The sequence below is a fragment of the Populus euphratica genome, unplaced genomic scaffold (assembly GCF_000495115.2).
Source record: "Populus euphratica unplaced genomic scaffold, PopEup_1.0 scaffold151.1, whole genome shotgun sequence".
NCBI lineage: Eukaryota > Viridiplantae > Streptophyta > Magnoliopsida > Malpighiales > Salicaceae > Populus > Populus euphratica.
This window is the reverse complement of record NW_011500039.1, coordinates 301,951-310,193: the sequence shown is the minus strand read 5'-3', so window position 1 is coordinate 310,193 and position 8,243 is coordinate 301,951.

Genomic DNA, 8,243 nt, shown 5'->3' with positions numbered 1-8,243 from the left:
AACATATAATTTTATTTTTTTAAAAAAGTAAATCATGGGAAAAAACCATATAAAAAAATATTAATATAATAAAAATAAAAAACATGGAGAAAGCTAGAGCACTTTTCTCATATCCTTTCGAGTATTGTTAATGAATGGATCAATTGTTTTGGGTCACAGACTGCAGAGCTTAATCCTATATAAAATAAAATCTGATTACGGAGAGGTAAAGATTTAGTCTTAGTCTGGTGCGGACAAATTAGTCCAAGATACCCTGCGTGCATTCCCAGATTAAAAAAAAAAAAAAAAAAGAAGCATCATTTGGATGGTAATTCGAAACAAAATATCTCCAAGATACCCTGCGTGCATTCCCAGATTAAAATAAAAATAAAAAAGAAGTATCATTTGGATGGTAATTGGAAACATAATATCCCCGTTCTTGGTCAGAACACTTGACCAGATTCTTACCAGCGCTGAAAACCCTTTAATTTGGTGTGAAGAATCTTCCTGTATAAAATATACAAAGCCAAGCTAGCTAGCTTCAACATGCAGGACTTATCTCCTTTAATTATTTTTATTTTTATTTTTCCTGTTGTAGAGCACTGAAAAGCAGAGTTTTATGGCCTCAAGTAAACGGTCATTATTGGTTCTTTGACCTCGAGTAGTAAAATTAGTAGACTGAGGGGATTGAAGACCAATAAAATAAAAATTAATTTTAATTGTATTGTGGTTCAGTTCATCTATTTTATATTAAAAATAAAAAATTATATTATTTTTTGAGTTTTTTAAACTTTCTAATAAGTTTTATTATAGATTTAGTTTCGGTACTATTTAGTTTTTTTTATTTAATTATTTTATATTTTTTAACTAAATTGATACAGTTTAATTAAGATTTTTCAGTTTTAAACTTATAAAATTAAAACTGCATTGAACCAAATATTTTTTTTAATATTCTAATTTATTTAATTAATTTTTTTCATAATTTGTTTTTTTTTTATTTTTTTTTTTAATTTAACCAGTATTTTTTTTCACCCGGTCACCCCTCCAGTTTTTTTTATTTTTTTAATGTAACCAGTATTTTTTTTTTCACCCAGTCACCCCCTCCTTAATGCACATAAAAATATCTTACAACCACCTTTAAAAATCATTTTATTTTTTAAGAACATTTTATCTTATTATGTTAGGTTTTACAAAGTACGTAATTTATTAATTAGTAAACATCACCGTCACCTTTAATTTATCATCCTCACTGTCTTGGTATCACCGCCACCACTGCCACTCTCGCCTCCTCCTCCATCACCACTGTCATTACATACTATCATAATCATTATTTCACAAGCACAATAAATTATCATTATTTTCAGTGCTGGACGCAGTGCCTGCAAAACTCATTAATTACTATTATGCACACATGAAAGAAATATTTTAAATCTTAGAGACAAAACTATTAAAATTTAAGTTCTTTCACGTGAATATTTTTTCTAATCTTGCCCCCAAAGAAATTGCTCTGATTATTCTATCATCATCATATATAATTTTTATATTACATGAAGCATTGTAAAGTGTTTTGCAAACATTTAAATAATTTCTATTAATTGTTTTTCCACTTTATACAAAACAAACACTCCCTTAGATATATAGAATATAATCTCCACAAAGATAAGCAAACCCATTAATTTCTTTTGTTAAAGGGGATCGAAGCTTAGCTAAGAAATATTGTGGATCATAACTCGTCACGAAATACTGGAAAGGAAGGGAGGAAATTAAGACCATCACTCGTGTACGATCGAGGCAGCACATGCAAGAGCTATATATATAAAAAGAAGCCTGTAAATTTAAAAGGAGATGGGAGGGTGGATGGCCCTCCTTCCATGCAGCTGCCAAAGGAGAAGCAGAATCTCAGGGAGAGGGTAACTTTTAGCCTGGCATGCACCTACGGTGGAAATGAAGTCCCTGGTGTTTAATCTGGAGTGGTTTAATTTGGTTAGATTTTAAGTTTATTTTTTAAAAATTATTAATTTAAGTGTTATAAATATTAGAATCATTGAAATTAATATTAAAATCTTAAGAAATTAATTAAAATATATATAAATCATTCCAAACAACCACAATTGTTTTTTTTATAAAAATGCTCGCTGCTGTCTCACTTGACTAAAAATTATTTCATCGAAGGGCGTATATACATCTATAGCTTCAGGCATGCTTGCATAGCTACCAAGCTAGCGACTGCCGAGGGCCACTTTTTTTTTTTTTAAAGGTGTTGGGTTTTTTTTTTAAGGTGTTGCCTTTTCTTTGAGCTCCATCGGCAGGCGTTGGATACCGTCGGCATTGGGTTCTGATTTTGCCATTTTAAACCTTTCTTGCCCCCAAAGAAATTGCTCTGATTATTCTATCATCATCATATATAATTTTTATATTACATGAAGCATTGTAAAGTGTTTTGCAAACATTTAAATAATTTCTATTAATTGTTTTTCCACTTTATACAAAACAAACACTCCCTTAGATATATAGAATATAATCTCCACAAAGATAAGCAAACCCATTAATTTCTTTTGTTAAAGGGGATCGAAGCTTAGCTAAGAAATATTGTGGATCATAACTCGTCACGAAATACTGGAAAGGAAGGGAGGAAATTAAGACCATCACTCGTGTACGATCGAGGCAGCACATGCAAGAGCTATATATATAAAAAGAAGCCTGTAAATTTAAAAGGAGATGGGAGGGTGGATGGCCCTCCTTCCATGCAGCTGCCAAAGGAGAAGCAGAATCTCAGGGAGAGGGTAACTTTTAGCCTGGCATGCACCTACGGTGGAAATGAAGTCCCTGGTGTTTAATCTGGAGTGGTTTAATTTGGTTAGATTTTAAGTTTATTTTTTAAAAATTATTAATTTAAGTGTTATAAATATTAGAATCATTGAAATTAATATTAAAATCTTAAGAAATTAATTAAAAAATATATAAATCATTCCAAACAACCACAATTTTTTTTTTATATAAAAATGCTCGCTGCTGTCTCACTTGACTCAGAGTTATTTCATCGAAGGGCGTATATACATCCATAGCTTGAGGCATGCTTGCATAGCTACCTAGCTAGCGACTGCCGAGGGCCACTGTTTTTTTTTTAAGGTGTTGCCTTTTCTTTGAGCTCCATCGGCAGGCGTTGGATACCGTCGGCATTGGGCAGAAGATAGAATGACCCCAAAGGATTTTGACTAATAGAATCTGAATAGGAAATTAATTATTTTGAAATTGAAAAGACAAGTACATGAAATTGATCCACTCTTTTAAAAAGATGAGAAACAAAGGGTTTCTTGGAGCAATCCCTCGGAGCCAACTTCTCCATATTTGTAATTGTATGAGTATGCCACGTAAGTGCATATAGGTAAATAATTGGCTCGGAATTAGGCAACCATGCTCCATTGATAAATCTTAAGTTGTTGAAGTTATAACTATTAATATTTATAATATTAAAAAAATATAGGCATAAAAATAAGAGCAAAAAAGACATTTTTATTAGACTAGATGTGGTTTTCTGATCTAATTAACACATTTCTATCTCCTCTTTATATTTATTTCTCTACTCTTTATATCTATTTACTTCTCTACTAATATTGTAAATATTAAGAGTTTTTCTATGTCAAATATTAGCAAGGATATTATAATTCCATAAATTACTAACGGGAGAGCATGAAAATATCAAATCTTTTGATGTTTACTAATTCAAAGTAACGGATTTTTTATTAACAATTTCTAATGATGAAAAAAATAAATGAAAAATACACTAATAAATTGTGAGTGCTCAACTAATATCAAAATTTATTTAAATATCTTTTTTTTATATAATAAAAAAGTCAATCATTCAAAATGATATGTTGACAAAGACACGTTTAGCATTGCAATTCAATTGTATTTTTAAACTTTTTTTATTTGTTTTTCTTTAGTGTTTTTGGATCATTTCGATGTATTCATGTTAAAAATAAATTTAAAAAAATTATATTATTTTGATATGTTTTCAAACAAAAATTATTTTAAAAAATTAAGCTATCCTTCCAAACAAACCCAAAATATTATTTTTCATGGCTACATGTACACAGGGAAAAAAAGAAGCTAATTATCTCAGCACCAATTCCATGCATAATTATTTACTAATCTTGTCAATCAGGGAAAAAAAGAAGCTAATTATCTCAGCACCAATTCCATGCATAATTATTTACTAATCTTGTCAATCAGGGAAAAAAAGAAGCTAATTATCTCAGCACCAATTCCATGCATAATTATTTACTAATCTTGTCAATCAATAAATACTCTCTATGTTGTTGTAAATTTCCCTTTTTCGATCCCTCATTTGTGCGTAGCTAATTGTAGCTTAATTGACACTCATATACATCCCCTAAATAAAAAAAAATTCATAACCTATTTTGGAATCTCTATTTTGTAACAAGAAAAATCATTCACTTGTATAATTATTTCAAGTTAAGTTAAAAGATACCACTAAATGGATTTAATTAGCTCCTCTTAAATTAGTAGTAACATAATCTATTATGTTACATAAATTCATATAGTTGATTTTGAAATCGATATAGTTATGATTTTTTATTAAATGTTTTTTTGGCTAATTTAAAAAAAAAATTCTAACCATTCACTAATGTAGTGAAATAAAATCATAACCCTCAATTTTAATATGAATTTACCTAATATAATAATCATATTGATTACCTCTGACTTGAGAAGACTCAATCCTCCATGAATGCATGGTATGAGAATTGAGAACATGCATGAGCACTACACGTCTGAATATATATAGAGTGCATAAAAACTAAAGACGACAATGCTATATAGATTTTTGAAATTATTAATTGTTAATCATTATTTGTAACTTACAGCACAGTACCGCACGAAGCGCATGCAGGCTGGAAGTGATGAGATTAATACAAATTAAGAGAAGCTGGAAATGGAGAGATGACAAAACAATACACTAATGGAAGCTTAAATGGTCAGCTGATGATGCAATAATATTCCTGATGGATGGAGCCATGATCCTCGCTCAGAGAGCAAGAGTTTGGCGTTCTGGGTCTGAAACCCTAGTTGCATAGAACCTTGCTATGAAGGCTGAGGCCTTCCCATCAATCCCTGGTTCTCCTACCCACCTTCTTCCATCTTCATCACTTGGACATGCTCTCCTTACATAATACCCATCTTCACTCATGTCATCGCTGCCACTTGAATAACAACAAGACTTGAATATGCTGAATACAGAGAATAAGCACGATGAAGATTTCCTCTGTCTGCTGTACCCTCCCATGATTAATTGATTAATTATATACCTGTCGTAATTACTGAACTTGTAGTAACTAAGCTTTGTATGTACTAACTAGCTAGCTAGCTAGCTAGCTCGCTCGCTCGTTTTCTAAACAGCTACAGCAACGGTGGAGGTGGCTGTTTTGTGCTTACACGATCGGTTTGATCTGAAGAACTAAAAGATGATGCAATGGCAGCAAAGCTACCCCCCTGCATTTATAGTACTAATTAACAGGAGGATGGGGACTCCACTCTGTTTTTTTGTAATTAACTGGAGGGTCTAGATTCGTTGAAAAGACAAGCTAAAGCGTGCTCCAATTGGTTGTTTAACTAAGATAAAGCATAAGTGTTAGTGTCCTCTGCTTTTGATTAATTTGACCCAACAGCAGTAGGTCTGCATGCACTCTTTTGTGCCTAATCTCGTGCTTTATCTTCCTTTCTTTTTGCCTTGGAAATATCCCATCTTAATTAATTAATAACTAGCTCGTCTTTAAATTAAAATATTGATGCCTGCGGGCCAAGTTGGCTTCTGCTCCTAATTGCTGTTCTTTACGGTGATTGTTCGACGGACAGGGTGGGTAATAAACACGCAAAAATAATATAAATTGTGAATTTGCTTAGTAACAACAAGTTTCGGTGAAGAATCACACTTTTTATATGTTACGATCAAGAACCATGATACTTAAATAATGTAATTATTCAAATATTGCGTTTCGCCAATACTTTTTTAGAATGTGTTATGCAATCATAATTTAAGAATAATTGTGCTAATTAATTTTACAATTTACTTGTGATTGTTCTCCTCTTTAGAATTTTTTTAGTTTTAGTTATATATGGGTTTCACCCTTCTTATGGTTTTAAGGTTGCGGTTATATATATACTATTATCTTGTTTTTTTAATTATATTGTTTTATTATTATTATTATTATTATTAACATGAGAATCTAGTCAGTTTATATACAACTTAACTAATTTTTTTAAAATTAATAATTATCTAAATTTTTGGTAGGTTAAAGATTTATAAAATTTGAATTAGTAATTTTTAAAAAGTAAATCTAAGATCTAATCAGTTAAATTACACCCCTTATAATTAATAATATTATTTTACTTAAAAACAGGAGTTGTGTAAATCATTTCCAAACAAGTCCTAAAAATTAGAGGATATAAATTTCTTTTTTTCAAAGTTATTAAATTCCAGCCACCAAGGATAATAGTTTAGAGCAATTAGCTCATGTAACATGCTTACAATTACGCTAATTAAGAGCTTTTCGCTGATGATATTTTTTCCCCATCAAATTAATGTACCGTCTTTTTAATGCTATATTATTATTATTATTATTATTATTATTATTATTATTTTAATGGTATACGGGATGGGATATATTCGCTCATATCCAGCTCAAGCTGCTCCCGTTCCTTTTTGTATCTGGTATGGAGATGCTGTGGGTGTACTGATATGCTAGCTATAACTAGTCATTAAACGCAAACAGCTCAATGTAAACTCACATTCGATCCTTCTCTCAGGACAACTTTTGGCTTTTGCTTTTATTAATTTCTCGTGGGAATGATTAAACAACATTACAAAGAAAGAGATCATGTACGTATCATTACATAATCAAGTATTCAATGGAATAACTATCTAGGTACTGGCCAAGTGATAAAAGACTTGGGACTAAGAGATTTGCTCTCTCTGTGGTCTCAGTTTTGAATTCTTGGTTACTTATATGATGGCCACTGAAAGCTTACATGGTCGTTAACTTCAGGGTCTGTGAGATTAATCGTAGTACATGCAGGCTGGTCCGGACACCCATATTAATATAAAAAAAAAATTCAATATAATGATTAAACAAAGAGATTTAAGCTAAAATTCTTGAGATTTGGTTGCTGTGTGTACACATGTACGTGTATATATATATATATCTTCGATTAGGAAGTATAAAGCTGCACCGCGTACGTTGTACTTGACGAGTCTCTCAAGAAAAAGGCCATTACAGGATTTGTGGGGTTAGGGCAACGTTTTGTATCTTTACTTTTTGATTTTTTTTATGGGATTATATATATATATATAAAAGATTCTGTCATTTTACAAGAGGTTTCCTTAGGGTTTTTACCCTTTTATAACTTGGTCATGTTATATTGGATCTCTCATGTCAAAACCCTATACATCAAGGTATAAGAAAATTAATTGACAGTGAAGATTTAATAAATGGGCAAAAAGATAGAGAAAATTTCCAAATTTGAACATTATAGAAATTAAATTATATTCGAATAACAGGAGTGAATGGTTTATACGTACTAATAATTTTCCCAACAATATCTTGACTGAATCTACATCCCATTTATTTGATATTAATACGATTTATAATATGATCAAAAGCAAGCTTTATAGCTCTGTAGGCGCGTGGTAAGGAAGTAGTCTTAGCTCGTAATGCTTATGGAGAAAGCAATGGCTGTGATGGGCCATTCTGAGAAAGTCGCCATAGATGCTGCTGTGCTGCCCTTCCCTGCTGCTGATCTCTCCCATCTTGCAGTGCATTCAAGCTGTCAACCTTTTAGGCTGCTAAGAATATCTGTTCTGTACTGTACACCGCGCATCTCCTCTTTAACTTAATCACCGCAATTCTCATCGTTAATTAATATTTGCAATTGCATCCTTTCTGCTCTTTTTTATTGGATCACATAGAAAAGGAGAGATACTGCAGCTAGATCAACCCCTCTCTCTCTCTCTCTCTCTATATATATATATGAGCCCAACCTTGACACGTGTCAGCTCATATACGTATAATGCAATGAACGGTTTGGTAAGCTGCCACGAACCTAGCTTAATTGTGAGGCTTTGCATCAATCAATAATTATAGCTAGCTGTATTCCTTCCATCGTAAGGTAGCAAATACAGAAGTCTGTTTCACACTGAATTTAGCATCTGCAGCATATGTAAAGGACCTGTCAAGTTTACGTAGACG